General features: G+C 42.4%; 1 protein-coding gene and 1 long non-coding RNA gene across 3 annotated transcripts in view; one reads left to right on the top strand and one right to left on the bottom strand.

The window, feature by feature from the left end:
* Positions 1–27,791, bottom strand: part of LOC138741333 (uncharacterized) — a 98,764-nt gene that overhangs the window by 69,662 nt on the left and 1,311 nt on the right. The window lies entirely within an intron of this gene.
* Positions 27,002–27,791, top strand: part of luzp1 (leucine zipper protein 1) — a 156,704-nt gene continuing 155,914 nt past the window's right edge. For both annotated transcript variants that reach the window (XM_069895198.1, XM_069895199.1), the window contains exon 1: positions 27,002–27,663. The gene's annotated coding sequence lies outside the window, so the exon portion shown is untranslated. The remainder of the gene's footprint in view (positions 27,664–27,791) is intronic.

The raw sequence follows: 27,791 nt of genomic DNA on the forward strand, positions 1-27,791 counted from the left end.
ATTGGTCAAGGATGCTGGCAATGTATACAAGGTACTGTGAGCATGTCTTGTCACCATCCTACAGGAAGGATGTAATTGCAGAGGAGGTTTCAGTTGCCCAAAATGGAAGTCAGCCTCTGTGAGGAAGCCTTGGAGAGGCTGGTGTTGTTTTCTTTGGAATAGTAAATAATGAGGGGCAGAGATGGAGTAAATCGGAAGCACCTCGTTGCTTTATCTGAGGGGCAGTTAAAGTCATTGGTTGGATGGCTGGAAGGGAGATAAGGATTTTTCTTTCACCCAGAGAATACCCAGGGTCAGGAACTCCCTACCCGATGAGGTGAGGCCAGAAACTTTCATCATGTTTAGTGGTTAGCTTAGTGTTTAGCACAGCATTATTACAGAACCAGTGACTGCCTGTAAGGAGTTTGTTCATTCTCCCCGTGTCTGCGTGGGTTTTCCCCGGAAGCTCAGATTTCCTCCCACCTTTTAAAATCTACAGGAGTTGTAGGTCAATTAGGTGTAATTGGATGGCATGGACTCGTGGGCCGGAAGGGCCTGTTACTGCGCTGTATGTCTAAATTTAAGCGTGCATCTCAAGACTGTAACCTGAGACCTAGTCCTGAAAGATGGCATTCCACTGGATGGCTCTTTCTTGACCAGCATAGACACAATGGACAGTATAACCTCCTTCAGCACTGTGGATTTGTAATGTTTCTCTGATTTACTTCATACAGTGATAACTCAAAATGTTTTCATTATCAGTGTGAATCTTCTCCCTCTCTCTCTCTCTGAGGCTGACAGATTTCTTCCAATGGTTCACTGAGTGATAATAGTGTGATCTGAACGTTGAGTGTTATTCAACATCTCATCTTTCACCAGATGACCATCCGTTGACACGGATGGTTGCCTGGCCCTCATATTGTCTTGTCATCTTCATATCGTGTCCCTCCACTGAAGTCTTCCCACTGCTGGCTGCAGTGCAAAGCTCACAACAACATCAGCAAGGTCCTAAGCCATGTGTGGGCATTCCTCGAGCATTGGGCAGTCAGACAGGCAGTGCAGGATCTGCCTCTCACCACCTCAGCATTTAACATTTCATGGTGTAGACTCTGTGTTTGGAGGTTGATCAGACAGTCTAGCTCTCCTTTGACCCAGGAAGTCACTCAGACACCATGTTTTTATTTGTCTGTGGTGTGAAACATTGCCATCTTATTACCTGCTCCTAATTGTCCCTTAGGCAGTTAATAGTCTGCAGTCACATTAGAGGGCAGACTGAACCAGATGGCTAAATTCCTTCCCCTATTAGTATTAGGTGATGCAGGATGGTCACTGAGAATAGTTTCTTTAAAATGTAGACTTTCACTTGACTCTAAATTCCCCAACTTCCATGATGGATCAATAGTCTGATACTTTGTCAGAAAGTTCAGAAACAGAATCTCATTCTTCAACTTTCTCTCTTTCTTCCCCTTAAGATGCCTGCTTTTTTTTTGCTTATACTGTACCTTGAAGAGGGGTTCAGGCCAAAAACTTCGGTAATATATCTTTTCCTCCTATGGGCGTTGCGAGACCGACAGAGTTCCTCCAGCATTTCTATGTGTTTTTTTCCAGCAACCGAATCACAATCCACTCCACTCCCACTCAGTAAGTGAATCTCTCCCCACTCCAGTCCCACTCAGTAAGTGAATCACACACTACTCTGGTCCCACTCAGTAAGTGAATCTCTCCCCACTCCAGTCCCACACAGTAACTGAATCACACACTACTCTGGTCCCACTCAGTAAGTGAATCTCTCCCCACTCCAGTCCCACACAGTAACTGAATCACACACTACTCTGGTCCCACTCAGTAAGTGAATCACACACCACTCCAGTCCCACTCAGTAAGTGAATCATACACCACTCTGGTCCCACTCAGTAAGTGAATCTCTCCCCACTCCTGTCCCACACAGTAACTGAATCACACCCCATGTCAGTCCTACCTGCTGAAAATCCTTGCATGTTGTCAAATATAAAATAAAATCTGGGGTATGTGGCCATGCAAAGGACTTTGACATGTTTTGATTTAGCTCTCTGTGAAGAGTTTCAAAAAGGTGGTTAAAATCTTAAAATTAAGAATTTTTTTCACCAAAAAATAGACAAAGCAAGTACCAAGAGACCAAGGCAGTAGAAAACAAAAGCTGAGGACGTTTCTACTCAGCCAGGAACATTGAGTGAAAGCCCGAAATGGAGTGGCGTAACAGCAGCCTCAGGACCGGCGGACCGAATCGGGACAAGAACTAAATATTATCCTGGAGGAAATGGAAAACTTGAGCAATCGATTTACAGGCGTCGAAACTGCAATGAGACATGTCTGAAAGGATGACTTAATGGAAAGAGTGAACCAAGCAGAAACAGACTTGATAAAAACACAAGATAAGCTAAAAGCTTTGGAAAAAAAATGTGAAGAAATGGGAGTCTGACAGATAAGGTCTGCTGGACAAGATCAACCACATGGAGAATTTTAGCTAATGAAAAACAATGTTCGAATTATCGGATTGAAAGAAGGAATCGAGGGAAGAGATCTTGTGAACATCTTTGAAACATAGATCCTGCGAGAGCTGAGAGAAGACAAATTCAGAGAAAAATTACATACTGAAAGGGCTCACTGGACCCTCAGACCCAGAAGAGCCAGCAATCAGCGACCACAACCAGTCCTGGTAAGACTTTTGTGTTACCGGGAACAAGAGACCATTCTGGGAGTAGCCTACGAATAAGGAAAAGAATGGCCCACCCGAGATTGACCATGAAAAAGTGTTATTTTTTACAAAATTTTAGCTCTACTTTGATTAAGCAAAGGAAGGAGTTTGACAATGTAAAAAGAAAATTCCATTTTAAAAACTTGAAATACTTGATGATATACCCCGCGATTCTGAGGGTCGAAGTAGCAGAAGGTAATCGTCAATTTTTCAAGACTAAGAACGAGGTGGAAGACATCTTGCAAGGTTTATGAAAAGAATAAGGTTACCAAAGAAGAGGATTGTGAAGAATGTTTACAATGGGACTGTAAAAGTTATATTTTTAAACTGTCTTGTATTTATTGTTGAAAATGAAATTTTATTGAAATGTTCATGGAAAGTTCAGTAAAGAGTGAAAAATTGGGAAAAGTAGTAGCTAGGGGAGAATGGTACCTGGAGAGAAGTATCATATAAAGATGACACTAAAGTGAGGGGTTCTCCTTCCTCGAGAGATTCTGTAGGCTTTTGAGTGGGCTTTCGGGGTTTTCTGTTTACGTCACCGTCAGGGCAGGGACATTGTATGTGCTTTTTAAAGGGGAAAGATTACTGCACTATTTAAACAACTGAAAAGGATTTATTGTTAAACAATTTTTTTTTAAATCAGTATGGATAGAGCGTTAAAATGAATTAGACTTAATGTTAATCGGATAAATGGGACGGTGAAAAGGAAGCAGGTCTTGGCACGCCTAAAAAAAATTAAAGGCAGATTTAGTCTTTCTACAAGAAACACATCTTATCAAATCAGAACATGCTAAATTAAAAAGAGGTTGGGTGGGGAAAGTAATATTCTCTTCACTTGGCTCAAAAGCAAGAGGAGTAGCAATTTTAATTAATAAAAATATACCACTAATAATAGAAGAAATATTGACTGACCAAGCGAGTAGATTTGTAATGGCACATGGCAAAATTTATGCAGAACCATGGACTTTTATGAATATCTATGCACCAAATGATGAAGCCTTTATGAAGAATATCTTTTTAAAAACAGCAGATGGAAGACAAAATATACTGATCGGAGGTGATTTCAATACTGGATATATCAGCCAGAACAGTAACCATATAACCATTTTCAGCACAGAAACAGGCCAGTTTGGCCCTACTAGCCCGTCCTGAACATTATCTCCCACCTAGTCCCACTGACTCACATTTGGCCCATAACCCTCCACCTATAACTACAGTCTACAGTCCATATACCTATCCAACCTTTCCTTGAATATTAACATCAATCTCGCTTCTACCACCACTGCCGGAAGTTCATTCCATACCACCACCACCATCTGTGTGAAGAAATTCCCCCCTTATGTTTCTCTTAAACTTTTTCCCTTTTATTCTCAATCCATGCCCTCTTGTTTGAATTTCCTCTACTCTCAGTGGAAAAAAGCCTATCCACATTGACTCTATCCTTATAGTTTTGAATACCTCGATCAAATCACCCCTCAACCTTTTACACTTCAGAGAATAAAGTCACAGCCTGCTCAACTGTTCCCTGTAACTCAAACCCTGGCAAAATTCTCATAAACCTCTTCTGCACTCTCTCTATACTGTTTATATTCTTTCTGTAATTCAGTGACCAGAACTGCACACAATATTCCAAATTTAGCCTTAGCCTCACCAATGCAATTTATACATAATATCCTAACTTCTGTGTTCTATACTCTGATTTATGAAAGCCAACATACTAAATCCCTTCTTCACCACCCTATCCACATGTGATTCAACTTTCAGGGAATTACATGACTCCTAAATCCCTTTGTTCCACTGCACTTCTCAATTGTCTACCATTTAACATGTGTGTCCTATTTTGATTAGTCCTATCAAAATGTAGAACCTCACATTTATCAGTATTAAACTCCATCTGCCATCTTTCAGCCCACTCTTCTAACTGTCCTATATCACCCTTTGATAATCTTCCTCACTGTCCACAACACCGCCAACCAACCTTTGTATCATCTGCAAAACTACTACTCCAATTTGCCACCCTATCGTCTATAAGTAACCATTTGTCTTGGTGAATATCTGTTGCTGCTGGGTTTTGGGGTCCTCTGGGCTCATAACATTATAAATACAATAATAAAAAACAGATGTTGCAAAAGTATAAATGCAAGTGACTTCCCCATATAGAATTTGTTATGGGGACAGTATGTGGATTTATATTGTGAAAGAGAGGGGGGTTGTTTTGTTTTGTTTTGTTTGGTTTTTTGTAAGAATTTTTTTATATATATTGGAGAGTTTACTAAGAATATTTATGGAAAAAACAAAAAATAAAATATTTTTAAAATAAATAAAATCAGAGAATGCTATTAACATCAGAAGGTCAGGCGGCACCTACGGATGAAGAAACTGAGTTACTGTTTCAGGTCAAAGATTCCTCGCCAAGTTCAGCAAACACACCAAGAGGATTATCCCAAATTTTCTTTAACTTTATCTGGTGAGGTCAAAGAATGGACGTTAAAAACCTTAGATTTACTCATGCATACTCCAACCAAAACATCCTATTCCTGTTTTCTCACCCTTGTGGCACTTTATTCCAGAATAAATCTCAACCCATTGTTGTCGTGCTGTAACACCCTCCTGCCAGTGGTGGTGCTGATGTACGCTTGACACCCATTTCCCAACAACTTTCTCCAAATTGTTGCAATACCTGTAATCCAGCTCTAAATAATAGATAAGGTTGCATGCAATCGAAAAAAAAATAGACCGTACAGGAATTAAAAGGGGGGGGGCGCGGTTTAACTACATCATGATGCACTGGTTTTCATTTTCTTCAAACAGCATGGTTCACATAGTAGTCAGGGCAATGCTATTACAGCACCAGTGACCTGGGTTTGAAACTAACAATGTCTGTAAAGAGTTCACACCTTCTCCTGTGTCTGCATGGGTTTTCTCCAGGTGCTCCAGTTTCCTTCCACTCTTCAAAACCTATGGGGGTTGTAGGTTGATTGGTGCATTTGGTGGCATGGGCTCGTGAGTTGGAAGGGCCTGTTACCATACTGTACATCTAATTTAAATTTATTCTCTCCCCTTACTAAGCTTAACACTGCTTGGACACACATCCACCACCACCATTCATGTTTAATGTTTAGCTTCTGTGTCTGCATTCCCCGCCTAAAAGAAACAGATCTTGTATCACTTCAAAGCCAGATCTCACTGGATACCATAGTATTTCCATCACAAATAGTTGGGTGGTGATGTTCTGTCACATTTCACCACTACTGGGCTAAAGCTTCCTCGCTCCGACGTTCGCTTGCTTCATCTGTGCAATTACCAAATTAGCTCCATGTCTGCGCAGGTCCCTATCAAGGTGTCATATTTTCAAGATATTGCAACAGAACATTCTTATTATGAGGTACATTTAGATCCGCAAAACTATCACAAGGTGAGAATGTTGATAATCAAAATGAAACTTTGGTATCACGCAACAATAAGGGACATAATTAAATGTTTAAAAAGGATCCCAGAGGAAGTAAGAGAGGGAAAAAGGATGGGAGCCTTAGTGAGGTAATTCACTAGTACATAAAATCTTGGAAAAATTTAAAATTCTGAAGAAGCCAGAACTTGGAGGTGGTCAAAATTCTCAGAGGTTTGTCAAACTGGTGGGATGATGTGATGGGGAGGGCAATGTCCATGGAATGGGGTGGGGAGGGGAGGAGAGGAACAACAAAGGTGACAGGTTTTCAATGGAGACATTGTTAGGCTGTGAGCTCATGTAGGTCAGAGACAGTGGTAAAAGGGTGCTTGGGAGTTCAGACACTGCCAATTCCAGATGGATTGTTTCTATATTGTACAGATTTTAATTTTTAAAATGATATTTGATTTTAAATTATTGTCCAGTCAGACATGTAGCTTTAGTGAGATTCTGGACTCCCCTTGATCCCCAGACTATTCTTCTGAGACTTGCTGCCTCTGGCTTTCACATTCACCCCCGGTTGAATGGGCATTAGCCCCAGGGGTCTGGCCGCCATTGAGATGACTGCTTGAGGACTTCATTCGAGGTGACTGCCCAGTAAGCTGCACTGTCCTTCGAGGATGGAATTGGATGGCCTGGCCAACACAAACTGGAGGTCTTCACCTGGCTTGATCTAGCAGTTTTAGTGTGACCAGGAGTGGTTTTGCCGGACCCTCAGCTTCCTGAGGTCACATTGGAGAGATTGCCAGAAAGAAGGACTCTTTGGTCTGGAATACTCGAAAAGCTGGAATTCTGCTTTTTTAACATCAAGGCCCCTAGCCCACAAAAACCTGATCCAAACAACACAGGGGCAAGAAACTCCCTAATTTTCTTCAGTCAGGGAAATTTCTCTTTCCACAGATACTGCCTGACCTTTTCACCAGTTCTGACATTTTGTTTTTTTTAATTTCAGATTTCCAGCATCTGCAGTTTTTTTTTGGATTTTGTATCATGGTTGGTTCTCAGGCATAGTGAATTGGCAGGGACTGTCACCTCCTCCAGACAATCTCCTATCCAATTGCTGTCCGAGATCAGGGAGAACCATGAATTTCTAGTCTTGTGCCAGTAAGTTCCTCTTAACTATCAGCCTCCCTAGTACCGGAATTATCTTAAAATCCTTTATCAAAGGGATTCAACTCAAAATCCCATTTCTACCCACAGATGTTGCCTGACCTGCTGAGTTCCTCCAGAAATTTTTTATCAGCTCACGATTCTAGCATCTGCAGCTTTAGTGTTTCTCTTACCAGATTTGTATTCAAGTCAATGTTCCATTCAAGTCATCAGATCCAATTCCTTGGAGTTCTCTTAACTCATGATCTATTGAGGACACACAACATCTCCTCCCTTGTCAGGAAGGTGCAACAGCCACTGCACTTCCTGAGAAGACTGAAGCGGGCAAGGCTACCGGCCACCATTATGCCAACCTTCTATAGGAGCTCTATCAAGTGCGTCCTGGTCGGCTGCATCACGGTGTGGTTCGGTTGCTGCAGAGAAATGGATTGGAGGTCAATCTACAGAACCATAGAGTGGTAGAGGGGATCACTGGAGTCTCCCTTCACCCCCCGCCATCAACATGATCTACTGGGATCGTTGTCTGAAGAGGGCAGACTAAAATATTGAGGACCCCTTCCACCACACACACAGCATCTTTCAGCTGCTCCCATCAGGAAAGAGATACAGGAGCATCAAAGGCAGCGCCTCTTCTTCGCACAGGCAGTGAGAAAGCTGAATGACCAAAGGAACTGCTCACACTAACCCTTCAAAACTCTCATTTGTACAAAACAATATTTATTTATTTATTTGTTTGTATAGATGAATACTGTTCTGGCATATGTATTGTTTGTATGTGTGTTATGTCTGGTTGTGTGTCTGCGTGTTTTACACCAAGGTCCAGAGAATGCTGTTTGGTCAGGTTGTACTTGTAAATCAGATGACAATAAACTTGAGTTGACTTGAGATTTGACTGTCCACATCCTTCACTGCAGTCCTTTAGGATTAGAGGCATTTTTTTCAGTAATTCTGTACCAAGGATAAAGCCATTTGAAAAGCAGTAGCCATAATTGCCAGGAGGAAACATAGTGTCTATATTACTGTCTCCATATTTTACAGAATGCACCTTTACTCAGGAAATATTGAGCACCTGTAAAACTTAAACTGAATTAATCAGTGAGAAATTAAAAGCTGGGAAACAAGAAAATGAGCAGATGCTGGGGTCTGGTGCAACACACAGAAGTTCTGGAGAAGCGCAGCAGGTCATTCACCATCCATGGAAAGTAAAAGGCATTTGACGGTTAGAGTGTAAGCGCTTCTTTAATGTTTTAATTGTAATAATGCAGCATGCTGGGAGCTCATTACAACCCTTGCTACCCAATTAGCCTACCATTTAGGTAGGAGGGTGGGAGGAAACAGGAGCACGCCAGGGAAAACTCATCCAGGTCACATCCAAACTCCTTTTTGAGAGTGGCAGATTCAAACCTGGGTAATTGATGCTGTAGACACGCTATCCATGCTGCCCTTCACAAATTAAAATTCAGAGGTTAATCAGAAATTAAAAGATGACCTCAGTCAGGACAGTACAGTGGGGTACTATATAATCCCTGTATTATTGACTGGTTCACTGATTTTAACTTTAAATTTAGATATACAGCACAGTAACAGGCCCTTCCAGCCTACAAGCCCGTGCTGTCCAAATTCCCCAAATGACCTAAAATCTTAGTACATTATGAAGGGTGGGAGGAAACCAGAGCACCTGGATGAAACCCATGCAGACACGGGGAGAATCTACAAACTCCTTACAGGCAGTTCAGGATTCAAACCCAGTGGCGCTGTAACAACGTTGTGCTAACCATTAGGTGCCACTTCTTTCTGTGAGAGAGGGGAGGTGGGTGGGAAATCAAAAACGTGGTTATGGCCAAAATATGATAGCATCCTGGAAACAGATTCTACCCCAGGCCTCAGCCAATGAAATTAACACCAAAACAGCTTCATCAACCATTCTGTTCAAAGACAGTTACAAGTAATAAATGCTGGCCTAGCTAGTAAAACTCGCTTCAGGAAAAATGTATAAAATATTAATTTACAGCACTCAAAGTCAGTTTGATTAGAATGAGAATAAGCAATCTTAATTAATGTAATTAACCAAAGGTAAACTGCTGGGAGATTTGTTTAAGTGATGACACTCTGGTGTTCAGAAGATTAAACTCCCCCTAGATTGAATAAACATGGCTAAGCTGGTTGAAATGGTTATCATAGGGCATAGAACATCACAGCACAGTACAGGGCCCTTCGGCCCGTGATGCTGTGCCGACCTGTATAAAGCTACTCAACAAACTGAACTTTCCCTACCTCACTCCTATACCCCTCTGTTTTCCTTACATCCATGTGCCTGTCTAAGAGTCTTTTCAATGTCCCTATTGTACCAGCCTCCACCACCACCCCTGGCCATGGATTCCAGGCACCCACTACCCTCTGTGTAAAAAATGTACCCCTGACATTGTGCAAATTATCGTGGGACTTCCACTAAATATGTGCCCTTAATGTGCTAGAAAAAGGTGCAGAAAAGATTCACAAGGATATTATTTATACCAGCAAGCTTAAAATATAAAGAGAGGATGGCAAAAAAACAAAATTCATTGTTTTGCAACAGCATCATTTTTGCATTCTGATGCTACTACAAAACAATGAATTTCGTGACTTGTTCGTGATAATAAATTCTGATTCTGATTCTGAATAGGCTGGGCCATTTCTGTCTAGAGTTTAAGAGGCTGAGAGGTGACCTGATGGAGTTTAATAAAATCATGTGGATATTGAAAGGTCTTTTTCCCAGGAGAGGGAATTAAAAAATTAATGACCATAGATTTAAGTTGAAAGGGAAAAGATTTAAAAGAGACCTGAGGGTCAACCTTTTCACACGGAGGATGGTGGGTGTATGGAACAAGTTCCCAGAGGAAGGGGTAGAGGTGAGTTCTTTGTAATGTTTAAAATGTCATGGATAGGAAAGGTTTAGAGCAGTGGTTTTCAACCTTTTTCTTTCCATTCACATACCACGTTAAACAATCCCTATGCCACAGGTGCTCTGTGATTAGTAAGGGATAACTTAAGGTGGTATGTGACTGGGAAGGGAAGGTTGAGTCCACTGCTCTAGACCCAATTGTTACTGAAATATTTTGCTTGAGAAAAATTGTCATTGGCCCATTTCCTTTGGAGTTATGAACCCGTGCACATAACGAGTCAATTAGGTACAATTATCACAGTGGTTTTCAAACTTTTTCTTTCCACTCACATACCACCTTACTAATCACAGAGCACCTGTGGCATAGGAATTACTTAAGATGGCATGTGAGTGGAAAGAAAAACTTTGAAAACCACTTGTTTAGAGCAGGGGTGGGCAACCATTTTTTTTAAACTCACATTCCACCAAAGTATTCCCTGTGCCATAAGTGCTCCATGGTCTAAAACTCCTGTGGTAAACAAGAGAGACCACAGATGCTGAAAAACTGGAGCAAAATACAAAATGTAAGAAGAATTGAGCAGATCAGGCAGCATCCATGGAAGGCAATCGTCAGTCAACGTTTAAGGCTGAAATCCTTCATCAGGACTCTATAACTAATATGTACTTTAAATGACAATGACTTTCCTCAATTTTTTTTTGAAGCTAACCAGTCTATCATTCAGGAGTGTAGCTTGAGAGTGCATCTCTCTAACCTCTCTCTGTCTCTGTTTCATTCTAAAGCCACTAACACTTCTGGTTACAACATCAAAATGTTTAAATTTAAATTACAGCCCGGCAGAAGAATGTAACATTGAAATCTAACTGGATTTACCCAATACTGAGATTGAAAGCTTGGCTGAATGGTGATGGCCTCCATCAGTTGTGGTCGACCATAGGTCACTGAAGCAAAGCTGGAGTGGCCTCTCCAGGGTGCAAGCCAGGACAGAGTTGATATGGAGATACGTCTGTTGAGCTGAATGGTGCACCAACAACAACCTTGTTCTCGATGCCACCAAAACCAAGAAGCTGATTATTGACTTCAGGAAGGGAAAACCAGAGGTGATCATTGGGGGATCAGAGGTGGAGAGGATGAACAAAGTTAAGTTCTTGGGAGTCACTATTTCAGAGATCTTTCCTGGACCCAACACACAAATGGCATCATGAAGAAAGCACATCAGCACCTGTACATTCTCAGGAGTTTGCAGAAGTTTGGCGTCAGAAACCCTGGCAAATTTCGACAGATGTGTGGTGAAAAGTGTGCTGACCAGCAGCATTACAGCCTGGTATGGGGACACCAGTCTTTCTTTGGCTTGGCTTCGCGGACGAAGATTTATGGAGGGGGTAAAAAGTCCACGTCAGCTGCAGGCTGACAAGTCCGATGCGGGACAGGCAGACACGGTTGCAGCGGTTGCAGGGGAAAATTGGTTGGTTGGGGTTGGGTGTTGGGTTTTTCCTCCTTTGCCTTTTGTCAGTGAGGTGGGCTCTGCGGTCTTCTTCAAAGGAGGTTGCTGCCCGCCAAACTGTGAGGCGCCAAGATGCACGGTTTGAGGCGTTATCAGCCCACTGGCGGTGGTCAATGTGGCAGGCACCAAGAGATTTCTTTAGGCAGTCCTTGTACCTTTTCTTTGGTGCACCTCTGTCACTGTGGCCAGTGGAGAGCTCGCCATATAACATGATCTTGGGAAGGCGATGGTCCTCCATTCTGGAGACGTGACCCATCCAGCGCAGCTGGATCTTCAGCAGCGTGGACTCGATGCTGTCGACCTCTGCCATCTCGAGTACTTCGACGTTAGGGATGAAAGCGCTCCAATGGATGTTGAGGATGGAGCGGAGACAACGCTGGTGGAAGCGTTCTAGGAGCCGTAGGTGGTGCCGGTAGAGGACCCATGATTCAGAGCCGAACAGGAGTGTGGGTATAACAACGGCTCTGTATACGCTTATCTTTGTGATGTTTTTCAGTTGGTTGTTTTTCCAGACTCTTTTGTGTAGTCTTCCAAAGGCACTATTTGCCTTGGCGAGTCTGTTGTCTATCTCATTGTCGATCCTTGCATCTGATGAAATGGTGCAGCCGAGATAGGTAAACTGGTTGACCGTTTTGAATTTTGTGTGCCCGATGGAGATGTGGGGGGGCAGGTAGTCATGGTGGGGAGCTGGCTGATGGAGGACCTCAGTTTTCTTCAGGCTGACTTCCAGGCCAAACATTTTGGCAGTTTCCGCAAAGCAGGACATCAAGCGCTGAAGAGGTGGCTCTGAATGGGCAACTAAAGCGGCATCGTCTGCAAAGAGTAGTTCACGGACAAGTTTCTCTTGTGTCTTGGTGTGAGCTTGCAGGCGCCTCAGATTGAAGAGACTGCCATCCGTGCGGTACCAGATGTAAACAGCGTCTTCATTGTTGGGGTCTTTCATGGCTTGGTTCAGCATCATGCTGAAGAAGATTGAAAAGAGGGTTGGTGCCAGAACACAGCCTTGCTTCACGCCATTGTTAATGGAGAAGGGTTCAGAGAGCTCATTGCTGTATCTGACCCGACCTTGTTGGTTTTCGTGCAGTTGGATAATCATGTTGAGGAACTTTGGGGGACATCCGATGCGCTCTAGTATTTGCCAAAGCCCTTTCCTGCTCACGGTGTCGAAGGCTTTGGTGAGGTCAACAAAGGTGATGTAGAGTCCTTTGTTTTGTTCTCTGCACTTTTCTTGGAGCTGTCTGAGGGCAAAGACCATGTCAGTAGTTCCTCTGTTTGCGCGAAAGCCACACTGTGATTCTGGGAGAATACTGGGGACACCAGTACTACTGAGTGAAAGGCCCTACAAGAGGTAGTGGACACATCCCAGAACATAATGAACAAAACTGTCCCTACATTCGAGAACATCTACAGGGAACACTGCCATCAGAGAGCAATCATCAAGGATCCACATGCTCTGTTCTTGCTGCTGCCATCAGGAAAGAGGCATAGGTGCCACAAGACTCACACCACCAGGTTCAGGAACAGCTGCTCCATGTCCACCATCAGACTCCTCCACAACAAACTCAACCAGGGACTCATTTAAAGACTCTTAGTTGTGGGCTTTATTGATTGCATTTTTCTTTCTGTATTGCACCATCAGTTGTTTACATTCTTTATTTGTTTGCATGTGTAATATCTTCTTGAGTGTAGTTTTTTTGCACGACCAATAAGAGGTAATTTTGCCTTGCCCACAGTAAAAATAATCTCAGGGTTGTATGTGATGTCATGTTTTACTCTAACAATAAATCTGAACTTTGATTTCAGGAAAATTTAGGCTAGCCAATACATTTCCTGCCTGGCCTGCAACACCCATATCCTTTATCAATCAAATGAACATTGGAATCCCCTGGAGATGATAGGAGGAAAGTGCATCTCAGGTTAATGGGAGCTTTGTGCCTGCAAGAAGGAGTAGAAAGGTATCTGTGCAGCTCCATGCATTCACTGATTCACTGTCTGAATATGGTTCCTTGTCTGCGTTATCAGTCATTGCTCACAGATGTTTTCCTTTCAGGCTGTGGGGTCCGGTACATCGCATGAGTCACTGATATTATGGAAAAACACAAGGCTACACCCAGTCTGTGACACAGACATGCAAAGGAAAGGAAAGTTCCCTGTTGTTATATTGTACTGTGGATACTGAAATTCTTCTAAGATCAAACTTTCATAGCTTGATGAGTGGATTTCAGCAAATTCCTTTCAATGTACTCTTTAAAAGTAAGTCAATACCCCATGACAACAGAAGTACAAAATAGTTACAGAGACATTAAACCTAGTGGTAGTAAACCATTGTTATCCATGAGATGAAGCACAGACTTCCCATGGACAACAATTCCACGGATATACCACTAAGGCCCTCTCTTGTCTTCAATACCCAACTTAGCAACAGCGACACGGGTTTGAATCCAGCCCTATCTGTAAGGAGTTTGTACGTTCTCCCTGTCTCCATGTGGGTTTCCTCCAGGTGCTTCGATTTCCTCCTACAGTTCAAAATATACGGGTGTTGTAGGTTAATTGGGGTATTTGGGTGGCACAGGTTCGTGGCCGAGAAGGGCCTGGTACTGTATGTTTAAATTAAACGTTTTAAAATTAAACAAACATAAATCTGCCATATAATTCTAAAAGCATTAACACATGTTAAATAACATATTGACATATTCCATCCCTAATTTACTTTTTGAAACTTACAGGCAATGATCAGTATTGAACTCGAAAGTGTTCTTCTGTATAAACAAAGACCACCCTCAATTAGAATGATGCACAACGGGGAGCCACTTGGCACAAGTGGTCTGGAAAATTGTCACACATTTATACAGATAACGATCACTTCCTCAATGTGTATGAATGTAGAGACACATGTTCTCAAAGGAATACAAGATGGATCCTGGATCGGAACCTATGGGGACTCTTCACCTTTTTCCAGGAAGCCCAAAATACTTTGCATTTTAAAATAAATCACTTGCAGAAACATAGTCAGTAATATTAAGACCATAAGACATAGAAGCAGAAATAGGCTATTCAGCCCATTGAGTCTGCCCCGCCATTTAATCATGAGCTGATCCAGCATTTCCCCACTCAACCCCACTGCCTCGCCTTCTCCACATAACCTCCACAGGCTAATCAAGAACCTATCAATCTCTGCCTTAAATGCACCCAATGACCTGGCCTCCACAACTGCCTGTGGCAACAAATTCCACAGATTTACTACCCTCTGGCTGAAGAAATTCCTCAGCATCTCTGTTCTAAATGAACGCCCTTTAATCTTACTGTTGTGCCCTCTTGTCCTAGACTTCCACCGTGGGAAACAACCTTTCTACATCTACTCTGCCCATGCCTTACAACATGTTTCAATGAGATCCTCCCTCATTCTCCTTAATTCCAATGAATACAAGCCAAAAGCTGTCAAACACTCTTGGTAATGTAATCCTTTAATTCCTGGAATCATCCTAGTGAAACTCCTTTGAAACCTCTCCCAGGTCAGCACATCCTTTCTTAAATGAGGAGCCCAAAACTGATCACAATACTCCAAGTGAGGTCTCACCAGTGTTTTATAGAACCTCAACATTACATCCCTGCTCTTATATTCTATTCCTCTTCAAATATTATAGGAAATGTAGCCAGTAGTATTACAGGAAACTCAGCAGTCAATTTACACACATCAAGCCCACATATGCATCTGATATAACACCCAGGAAATTGCTGTTAGTAAGCCCTTTCAAACTCCTGTGTAAAATGGGGTTAACCAGGAAATTTGCCCGGTTAGCGCCCCAGTTACGCAGCAGTTAGAAAGGGTCTGACCCGGTCAACCCCATCAGAATCCAACTGGGTCCCTGACGTACCTCAGAGGTAGTCAGGGAACCCAGTTAAACTTGCCTAGGCCGTGTCCACAGGCGATTTGAAAATGAAAATAGCCGACTCGCTTATTCCAGTGACATCAGTGTTTGCGTGCGTGCATTACCGGGCAGCCAGCATCCGAACATCCGGCAGTTCTTCCAGTGAGTACGTGATGTGTCATTGCAGGGGCGGGATCCCCCTTAAATCACCAGGTTGGCGATTTAATGAGGAGTTCCCCCGCAATTTAAAAGGTCCTTCCAGCACCTTTGCCCCAGTAATCGCACCCAGGTCCCAGGAGGGCTACCCAGGGGCTGTAGTTTAAAAAAATGTTAGTGATTACAATTCTTTGTTGTAGAAGTAATTACTTATCCAAAAGAGAGCACCCTGGGTTACATTCTTTCTCTCTTTTGTCTTCCACCAACAGCTCCTTCATTTCACCATGGGGTCAGGATCCTCTCCCTCCCATTTCCTCTCATTGCCTGTCTCCAACAACTACTCCATCCACCACCCCCCCCCCCTCCCACCCCCCAACCCCTTCCAATCTCCCAATCAGAACTGAGTCTGTCCGCTTAAATTCTACTGAAATTGATATTGTTCATCCTGGTGACTGCACTACTGACTTAGCACATGTTTTGTACTAGAACCAAATGTGAATATTATTTTTATTCCCTCTTCTTTCCCTTTTACTTTTTCCTTCTCTTCTTTGAATCATTGTGTTATGTGTTTATTGTACTGAGAAACTACAACCAGTAAGACTTTTGAAACATTTCTACATTGTTTACAATATTAAGCTTCATTCATTCATTCATTCGTCATTTGTTCTTTCTTTCATTCATTCATTTGTTCATTCATTAAAGTGGCCAGAGTTTCATCTGCTAAATGTACTCCAGCTGAAAACAGCATGAATGAGTAATAGGTTAAAACAGATGGGTTCATTTTGAATATCTTGGCAATCCATAGACCTGCAAACTCTGGGGACAATGCACTATTAGATGACCCCACCCAGGCGATGTGCTGCGATGGGTTGCAAATTCCCTGGGTTTGAGACAAGGAGAGTAGAAGACCAGGTCAGACATTCTCTTGTTGACTCATACATATAGCAAGCATCACAACATGCATCCTGTGCAAGCCATTGAAAGATGAAACGAATAGAAGATCAACGTGTTTCTGTAAAGATGGCAGGGAAGTCCAACAGATCCAAGAAACCGAGGATCTCAAGGAATTAAGATAAAGATTCAACACTTCACGCGTGTCTGCATTAAATTCCATCGGCCATTTTTCAACCCATTTTTTCCAGCTGGTTCAGATCCTGCTGCAAGCTTTGAAAACCTTGCTCTCTGTCCACTGCATCCTAAACTTAGTCAGGTGTAGAAAACAAAAACTGGAAAGGCTATACAGCAGATCGGTGTTCAAAATGTAATCAAGAGGGTAAAGAGAGAAAATGGAATGGCACAGATAGGCAAGATTAAGGAAGATCCCAAAGCATTTCTAAATACTTTACAGTCAATCTGGAATGAGTCAGGATCAAAAAGCAATATGTATATAGAGTCTGAGGACACAGGGTGGTCATCTCATCTGTGTTTATTTCACAGCCGCTGCATTCCCAATTATTCCCAATTTCCCAGAACACAATTGCATAAAAAGATTAGAATGAGAATAAGGACTCATTCCCATTCCAATATTTTATCTTCTCGACCCGTAGTAAATTTCCTGGAATGACTGCAGGCTAAAGTTAACTGCAGGCATTCTGTGAAAAATGGGCTAATGAACAGCAAGTCCCTCCTCTTTAATTACCACAGCTGGTAGGCTGTCGAAACTCACGTAAGGAAATGGAGATTTCGAGTTTTGATCGTTAGTGTGTGAGCAACCAAAGCTGAAATCTCTGACATTTTTCAGACTGGTAAAATCACACAAATTCTATCTAAAAAACATAATTGAGTGGGACATTGTCATGGGAGGATTCAGAGGGGGGGAGTGGAATTGTAGAACAAATTATCATTGAAAAAGAAGAGATCAGACATCTGTGCAAGCGATGTGTGATGTCTTCTCTGGGCTCTTCTCTGTTGGGGAAGGTGGATCCACAAAATAGGTTGTGAGGGCACTGAGACAAATGTATTCCCATATTTCTCTGTTCTACCACATTCCACAGTTCCCTACCATTTGCCATCTATGTTGGACCCTGGCTTGCCCTCCTAAAGTGCTGCACTTTACACTTGTCCACATTAAATTCCATCTGCCAATTTGCAGCCCATTTTTCCAGCTGGTCCAGATCCTGGAAAGCCTTCCTTGCTGTCCACTACACCCCAATCTTAGTTTGATCTGCAAACTCACTGATCCAATTTATCACAATTTTCATAATCTCTTTGGTACCATTCACAAGCCTTAGCTTAGTGAAACATAAAAGTCGGCAGACGCTATGATTGTAGTAAAAACACATAGAAATGCTGGAGGAACTCAGCTGGTCTTGTAACGTCCATAGGAGGTAAATATATATTACTGGCATTTCAGGCCTGAACCCTTCTTCAATGTATAAGCGAAAAACAGGAAGGCATCTGAATAAAAATACTTCTTAAATAGTTCTCATTACTCTAAGAATGGCAGGGGGAAGAGTCTAGACCAACAGCCAAAAGGTGTTAATTGGATATGATATGATAAGAGGAAAGGTGAGAATTGATTTTGGCTCAGTGAAACGAGGCAGAGGAAAAATGGGAGAGAGAGCTGGGGCAAAGGCAACAGGTTAAAGAAGAAGAAGGGGGGGAGGTGGTTTAACAGAAACTAGAGAAGTCGATATTTATACCATCCAGTTGGAGAGTGCCCAGACAGAAGATTAGGTGTTGTTCCTCCTATTTGCAGGTAGTCTCAGAATGGTAGTACAAGAGACCATGGACAGAGATGTCAGCAAAGGAATGGGGCGGGAAATTGAAATGGGTGACCACTGGGAGTTTCATGCTATTGTGGCGGTCAGAACCAAGGTACTCAACCAAGCAATCTCCCAATATGCGTCCAATCTCTCTGATGTGGAGGAGACCACAATGGGAGCACCAGATGCAGTAAATGACCTCTGCAGATTCACAATTGAAATGTTGCTTCACTTGGAAAGACTGTTTGGGGCCCAGAGTGGAAGTGAGGGAGGACGTGTGGGCACAGGTGGAGCATCTCCTACGATCACAGGGGTAGGTGCCAAGGGAATGAAGGGTGGGGAGGGAGGAGTGGACAAGGGACTCACGGAGGGAGCAGTCCCTGTGGAAGGCGGAGAGGGGAATATGTTTCTGGTGGTGGGATCACGTAATAGGTGATGGAAATGGCAGAGGTGGAGATGTTTGACACAGAGACTGGTGGAGTGGTAGGTGAGGACAAGGGGAGCACTGTAATTGTTGACAGGGCAGATAGCTTTAGCTTACCCCATACCGCTTAGATTCTGGGACAGATGTTCTGGAAAAATGTCTACACGGAGCGCCTGGTATCTCCTCCTTAATTACTTCCCATTACTCCAAGATTGATTTATCTACAAGCAGCTGTTTCCTGCCCACATTTGCTGAATCACTTCTCAGGCCAGTAAAATTGGCCTTACCCCAGCTTTGAATCTACTTTATCATTGCTCTTTTCCATGATGTTGATGAATGTAAATAAAATTGACAAAAATGATGGTCTCCCCCTCTGAACCTCCTTTCACCTGCCCAATTTCATTTCCTAAAATTAAACCCAGAACTGCCCCACCCACCCACATATGTGGGATTTGTGTCATCTGGACTAATTTCTGAAATGCATTTTAAGAATTCCACGGCCTCTCCGTCTTTCAATGGCATGTGCCTTTTAATAAGTCCGCAACGTATATGATCCAAGACGATAAGTGCTCTCATGTCTTCACACCAAGTGTGGTCTTTCCCAAATGTTTATCATCTAATTCAACAAGGAATCATACGCACCTATCGCCAGGACCATCAAAGGCTTCAACCTTCAACCATTGAGAACATCTGTGTGAGGCACTGCCTCAAGAAGGCAACCAACATCATAACAGACCACCATTGCAGTGGTCATAACCTCTTTCCACTGCTACCTTTGGGCAAAAGCTACAGAAGCCTCAAGACCAGCACCTTGAGGTTCAAGAGCAGTTTAATTCCAACAGCTATCAGGCTTTTGAACCTCCCCTTGTCACACTCATCAGGGACTCCTCCAACACCATAAAATGACTGTCTGCACTTTTGCAAAGTCACTTTTTTTTTCTAGAATTACGGTAACTGAATATTTATCATCGTACTTTTGTAATGTCACTTCTTAATTCAAATTATGTAGATTATTGTCATCTTTTTTTAATAAATTACTTTGGCTGCAGCAATTAAGAATTTTGGTAAATATGTACATTTGTTACAACAAACTTATTCCCATCAAGCAATGTTTTATTCCTGGTACAGAGCTTAGCTGAAGGACCAGTGGCTGGAAAATCAGGTCAAAGGTGCAAGAAACCGATCTGGAACTGCTTTACTATTGAGCAACACACTCAGTGTAAATAATCGCAACCCAATGGGTATTTTTAGAATGATGAGACTAAATATTTTATCAGCAAGACTGTAAATCTATGAATGTGCATGAAATGCCATCTAGATATTCTGTTTCATTCTTACCCCCTTTATTCTCCAAGCCTCAACCTCTCAAGGGAGGGATACTTCCAATTAAAATAGCAGTCCACAAGTTTATTGTCAAATGTACTCTGGTATAGTTAGAAAATTTGGTTTGCAAGCAATCCAGCTAGTCAACCCAGACATAGTATAGCATTAAAGACAGAGTACAGAGTTAAAGATTATGGAGATAGTTCAGTTAGAATAGGGAAAAGCCAACATTACTTTACTCATGGGAGGTTTTTTCAGGAGTCTGATAACAGTAGGAAAGATATTGTCCTTGAATTTGGTCATACAGGATCTCACACTCGTGAATCTTCTTCCTAATGTGACGAGGGTGGAGAGAGTGTGACCAGGGAGGGGTTTGTCTTTTAATATGTTGGCTGCTTTTCTGAGGCAGTGGGAAGTGTAAATGGAGTTGAGGTGGTCTGAACTGCTTCTCTGTGGCCTAAATAGGTCACAGCAGTTACATCTCAGCCATCCACTCACCCTGTTCCATTGACCTGTACTTGGCGCTAGGGGCACGATCACGAAATGCCCATCTGGTCAGCCGAGAGCTTAACAGCCCTCATACCTCAAGGACAAAGTGTCCTTGCAAATAAAATCCAATGTGAGTTACAACGCTCAGCAGGTAATAAATAATAGAGGAAAGAAAACAATGGTGAGAAATCTGAGTAAAGAGGACCTTAAAGGCAAGAAAATTAATGAATCCATTGCACAAATCAAGATTCATGTATTGGGCAGAAGTGATGTGAATATGTTAAATTTCCCAGGATTAATACATGATAGCCTTCCAAATATTTTCCCCTAATTTTTCAAAAGATAAAACTAAATAAACCCATAAACCAAGAGATAATAGTACAATATGCAGTCCATTCTGGACAAGTACATTCTTTGGGTGTTGTTTGATGTACTAATCATATATTTGTTCTGTCTGGACTGTTTATAAAATTTTGTTCAGAGTCTCACATTCCTTCTTTAAATAGGATACCTACTGCCAATTGCCAGAAATAATGGAGCAAATTAGGTATAGCAACATTATGATGAAGTTGCTGAGGTAATATCCTCACTGCTGCCATCAGGAAAGAGATATAGGTGTCACAAGACTCACTACCCTTCAGACTCCTCAACAACAAACTCAATCAGGGACTCATTTAGGACTCTTACTTGTGCACTTTAATGATTTTTCTTTATTCTCTCTGAATTGCACAGTCAGTTTGTTTAAATTCATTATCTGCTTACAGTTCTTTCTTTGTTGACATGTATACGGTGTGTACATTTTTTATTTTGCATGACCAATAAGAGGTAATTCTGCCTCACCTGCAGGAAAAAGAATCTCAGGGTTGTATGTGATGTCATGTACATACTCTGACAATATCACGTTGCTCTCCATTGCAGGCAAAATCTTCGCTAGGATTCTACTAAATAGAATAATACCTAGTGTCGCCGAGAATATTCTACCAGAATCACAGTGCGGCTTTCTCACAAACAGAGAAACTACTGACATGGTCTTTGCCCTCAGACAGCTCCAAGAAAAATGCAGAGAACAAAACAAAGGACTCTACATCACCTTTGTTGACCTCACCAAAGCCTTCGACACCGTGAGCAGGAAAGGGCTTTGGCAAATACTAGAGCGCATCGGATGTCCCCCAAAGTTCCTCAACATGATTATCCAACTGCACGAAAACCAACAAGGTCGGGTCAGATACAGCAATGAGCTCTCTGAACCCTTCTCCATTAACAATGGCGTGAAGCAAGGCTGTGTTCTGGCACCAACCCTCTTTTCAATCTTCTTCAGCATGATGCTGAACCAAGCCATGAAAGACCCCAACAATGAAGACGCTGTTTACATCCGGTACCGCACGGATGGCAGTCTCTTCAATCTGAGGCGCCTGCAAGCTCACACCAAGACACAAGAGAAACTTGTCCGTGAACTACTCTTTGCAGACGATGCCGCTTTAGTTGCCCATTCAGAGCCAGCTCTTCAGCGCTTGACGTCCTGCTTTGCGGAAACTGCCAAAATGTTTGGCCTGGAAGTCAGCCTGAAGAAAACTGAGGTCCTCCATCAGCCAGCTCCCCACCATGATTACCAGCCCCCCCACATCTCCGTCGGGCACACAAAACTCAAAACGGTCAACCAGTTTACCTATCTCGGCTGCACCATTTCATCAGATGCAAGGATCGACAATGAGATAGACAACAGACTCGCCAAGGCAAATAGCGCCTTTGGAAGACTACACAAAAGAGTCTGGAAAAACAACCAACTGAAAAACCTCACAAAGATAAGCGTATACAGAGCCGTTGTCATACCCACACTCCTGTTCGGCTCCGAATCATGGGTCCTCTACCGGCACCACCTACGGCTCCTAGAACGCTTCCACCAGCGTTGTCTCCGCTCCATCCTCAACATCCATTGGAGCGCTTACATCCCTAACGTCGAAGTACTCGAGATGGCAGAGGTCGACAGCATCGAGTCCAAGCTGCTGAAGATCCAGCTGCGCTGGATGGGTCACGTCTCCAGAATGGAGGACTATCGCCTTCCCAAGATCGTGTTATATGGCGAGCTCTCCACTGGCCACCGTGACAGAGGTGCACCAAAGAAAAGGTACAAGGACTGCCTAAAGAAATCTCTTGGTGCCTGCCACATTGACTACCGCCAGTGGGCTGATATCGCCTCAAACCGTGCATCTTGGCGCCTCACAGTTTGGCGGGCAGCAACCTCCTTTGAAGAAGACCGCAGAGCCTACCTCACTGACAAAAGGCAAAGGAGGAAAAACCCAACACCCAACCCCAACCAACCAATTTTTCCCTGCAACCGCTGCAATCGTGTCTGCCTGTCCCGCATCGGACTTGTCAGCCACAAACGAGCCTGCAGCTGACGTGGACTTTTTACCCCCTCCATAAATCTTCGTCCGCGAAGCCAAGCCAAAGAAGACTCTGACAATAAATCTGAACTCCTAGAACATTGATTCTCAGACATGAGTAATAATCCTATCATAGAAATTTAAATTCAAGTTACTAAATAACCCTGACCTTTCTTAAAGCAAAATTGGTCTCAATAATTGGATTGTTGTTAAAAATCCAAATGGTTTCCTAATGTCCTTCAGGAAAGACAATCCACCATCCATTACTCAACTGACCTAAATGTGTGATTTGTTACTAATTAACAGTTCAGGGCAATTAGGAAAGGAGAATGAACATCAAATATTGAATTGGATAAGCATAGTGCATGAGGAACTATTGAGGACATAGACAAATCACCAAATCTAGATTAAATGTATCTCAGGATATTATGCAAGTGTTAAAATTCCAAAGGCTTTGTCCCATCATTTTTCAGTCCCATAGAGTGGTGCTGGAAGATTCAAGAACTGAAAATATCATATCACGATTTTAAAAGGAAGAGATCAAGTATATAGGTAATCAATCACAAGTCAATTGGTTTAATTTTATGTTCAGCATCTGCCAATTTCTTGCTATTCCTGAAGAAAAGTTTGGGCCCGAACAGTTGATTATCTACTGCCTTCCATGGATGCTGCCTAACCCACTGAGTTCCTCCAGTTCCAGTTTTCCTGCAACTGCAGACTTCAAGTTCAAGTTTATAGTTATCCGATTGCACAAGTACAGCTCGACAAAACAGCCTTCTCCAGTCCTTGGGGCAAAACATGCAGACACACAACCAGACATAACACACATACAGACAAATAATACGTATGCAAGACATATACACATATATAAAAATAAATTTACTATCAACCGAATTTGTATTTATTTTCAAATATTGCTGTATTTGGACTCTTATAAAATTACAAAATTCAACATTTCTCAACAATGAAGAATTAAATCTCCACCTATAGGTAGTATCTATCTTTTCAGAACCTGCACATGATATTATCAAAAGAGAATGATCTAACAATATTCTGCTCTGATATTCAGCAGATACTATACGTCCTTGCAATTAGGCTAATAATTTTTTTAAAAATCTATTCTAGAATAAGAATCATATCAAAAAGAATAAAATGAATAATCTTTCTCCTTAGGATTCAATCTCCAAATATCAACTAAATTAATTTCTTTCATTTATGATAAAATTCATTTTGCCATTTTAGTTTTCGTCACCGTTTTTGGAGATTTATCTAATAATGCATCTAAGAAGCAATTAAAATCTCCACCAATCATTACATTTTCATATGCTTGCGCCAAAATAAAAAAGGAATCTTGAATAAATTTCTCATCACCAATATTTGGAGCATAAGTATTCATAAGAGTCCAAAATTCCAAATAAATTTGACAGTTTACAACAAAAAATCTACCAAGTGAATCGCTAATATCTGATTCTAACTTAAAAGACAACTTCTTATTAATCAAAATAGGAACACCTCTTGCTTTCGAATTAAAATAAGAAGCTATAACCTGGCCAACCCAATCTATTTTTAACTTTTGATTGTTCCTTCTCAATCAAATCAGTCTCTTGTAAAAAAGCAATATCTACTTTCATTTTCTTAACATAAGCCAAAACCCTCTTTCTCTTAATTGTATTGTGAGCCCGTTAACATTAAATGTCGCAAAATTCAAATTAGTCATGAACATATTATAAACATCAAATTCCCACCGCCTGCAATGGAGGGACTCCTCCGATCCATGGCTGCTCTGCAAAATAAAGAACGTCTCCTCAATAGAAAAGAAAGAAACCCCTAAAAATAGGGAAAAAAACAAAAAAAACACTGCCCCCCCCCCTCTATTTTACGGGAAATGACCAACACCACCAAGTGGCTATCGACTTCAGAAGGAGAAATAAACAAAACCACCTCCCCTGCCCGAACAGAACATTAAAAAAACAGTAATTAACAGTATTTCAAATGTGATAAGCTACCTCCAAGTCTCTATTAACTTGATCATCATCGATATCAATTTCAGTGAGTTCATGACCTTCCAACTTCTGTGAACCATTTTTTTCACTTTTCTTAAGCCAACTTCATTTTGTTGAAAAGACTGATCTTGACTTTCCTTCTGTTTATTATCAGGCAATGAATTAACAAATAAAAAAGCCTCATCTTTATCAGTAAAAAATTGTGATTGAAATTCTCCATAAAAAAACCTTGAGAATAGCAGAATATCTAAAAGCGAATTTATATCCCTTTTTCCATTACACAGCCTTGGCAGGGTTAAATTCCTTTGCGACGTTTAATAATGGTTTGACTCGGATCACCATATAAAAAAAGCTATTATTTCCGACTAACAAAGGGGACTAATGCTTTCTTGCATTTTGTAATGCAACCCCCAAAATCTTGATAATGTACACACCTAATTAAAATAGAGCGTGCCGGTTGCCCCGGAAAAGGTTTCTTCCTAATAGCTCTATGAGCTAGCTCTATCCAACTCTAAACCATTCAGAAAATATTCCTTGCCCAAAACTTCAAGGATCCATTTCTAAAAAAAACTGTACCAGATCTGAGCCTTCAAAATCTTCAGGCAAACCCACAATCCTCACATTATTTCTGTGGGTCTGATTTTCCAAAACATCCCTTTTTTTTAAACAAGTCATTTCTCTGAATTTCCAAAACTGTAAAAGAATCCTCGAGTTTGCCAACTGTATCTTTACATTGCTCTACATATTATAACAATTCTGGACATCTTCTTCAATTTTCTGAAATTTAATCTGCATTTTATCCCCCATTTTCGCACATTTTGAAACATCAATCTTAATAGTAAGCGTTTCTTCTTTCAGATGACTAAATCTTGTTAAAAATTGATCTTTAATAGACATAAAACCCTGGCTCATTTGAGTTGATAATGTCTGAATTTGTTTAGATAATGAATCTAATTGGCCCTGATCTATCCACATAATAAGAAATTGCAGAAGGTCCAACTTTACCTTCAACCACATAATGAGAGCCTACCCTGCTACAACACTGGTTCCTCCTCCTCTGTTACTGGTAAGGTATCTTCTTCTCCAGTCCCAACATTCTCTTATTTTCCTTCAGCGGATGTTGGCGCTTGTTCGACTTTTCTACGGGGTCTAGGCCTCTCCCTCGACAGTCTAGCAGTACTGGGCTGCAAGGGTCGCAGCCTGTGTCGTGTGCATGCGCGGTTGATCCGACGGCTCAAGAAGCCGAAAATGTCATTTTCTAACTCCAGTGGCATCTTTCTCAGTTCCTCTGGGAGGGGGCACTGGTGTTACCAGGTCATTGGGTGTATTTAAGGCAGAGATTGATTGGTTCTTGATTAGCCAGGGCATCAAAGGTTATGGGATGAAGGTTAGGCAGTGGAGCAGAATGGGAAAATGGATCAGCTCATGATTGAACGGTGGGGCAGACTCAATGGGCTGAATTGCCTATTTCTACGCCTGTCGTATGGTCTAAAGTAGCATATACTCAGGGAAGTCCAGACCAAAAACATTAGGAAACAAGGGGCAGACAGGGAGGTCGCTTTGCATCAGTGACAGGGATCTCCCAGTGGCCAACCATTTCAATTCTGCGCTCACTCCCGTGCTGACATGTTCTGTCATGACCTCGTGTACTATCCCACCAAGACCACCCATAAATTGGAGGAAGAACACTTGATTTTTTTGGTCTGGGCACTGTCTAAACCGATAACATTAACATCGACTTCTCCTGTTTCCTGCTAACCTGCTCTCCATTCTCCCTTCCTTCCTTTTCCCTTTGTCCTCTTTCCTCCAGTTCTCCACCCCTTCCCTCTCAGTTCACCGAACCATCCCTCCTCCCCCCTGCCTGTTGCTGTGCCCTCCCTCCCTCCCTTCTCCACCCTGTCTTTGGGACCGTTCTCCTCCCCCTACCCTCTTACCATTTTGTTCCGACGCCTGTCTACATTTTGCTCATAGCTGAAACGTTGGTTACTTATCTTTGCTGTATGAAATACACTGTTTGCTTGACCTGCTGAGTCTCCCCAGCGTTATTTTTTTGACTTCAACCACTGTGTCTGCAGACTTTCCTGTTTTAATTCTGGCCACCCATGGACATGCCAAAACCTGCTGAGTTCCTGCAGCTGCTTTGTTTGAGAAAGTTGGGAGGTGAGGTGGGACAACGCCGCAACCGGAGTGGATAACATTTCGGTGGAGTTTGTTCAAACGTGCCGCACAAATGGGCTCGGACTTGGGTTCGAGTCGCCTGCGCTGGAAGGACTGAATTCTGGCAGTGAGGCTCCGTCTTCGGGGCGAGGGGGTGGTCAGGCTTTGATTCCTGGAGGATTTGCAAAATATCTGTTGAGACGACCACCCCCACCCCGAAGGCCGGCCCATTTGCAAATCTCTCTGCTGATTGCGGAGACAAGCTGTGGGCGACCGGATGGCAAGGAGAGAGCTGGACCGAAAGTGAATCCAGGTCCATCATTTGCTCCCAGCAAGTTTAGCCCAGCGGAAATCTCCGCCTCAACGATTTGCTGGAACTTGCAACAGGGTGAGACTTTGCAACACAGCGTGTCAAAAAAAAGTGTCCGCGAGATTACTGCCTTCGCTCTGACTCCACGCAGGCAGAGAGAGCACTGATGCAGATTGTGGCTTGAATGTGGAGGTGAGGAATGAATGGGATTTCACTCCCATCTGCGGTGAGGGGGGAGCTGCAATCCACACTCAGCGCAATGGCGTGAGAACTCTTTTTTTTTAACTGGGACCTGGGTCTGAGCTCCCCCTCCCCCTCGC

The sequence above is a fragment of the Narcine bancroftii genome, chromosome 8 (assembly GCF_036971445.1).
Source record: "Narcine bancroftii isolate sNarBan1 chromosome 8, sNarBan1.hap1, whole genome shotgun sequence".
Taxonomy (NCBI): domain Eukaryota; kingdom Metazoa; phylum Chordata; class Chondrichthyes; order Torpediniformes; family Narcinidae; genus Narcine; species Narcine bancroftii.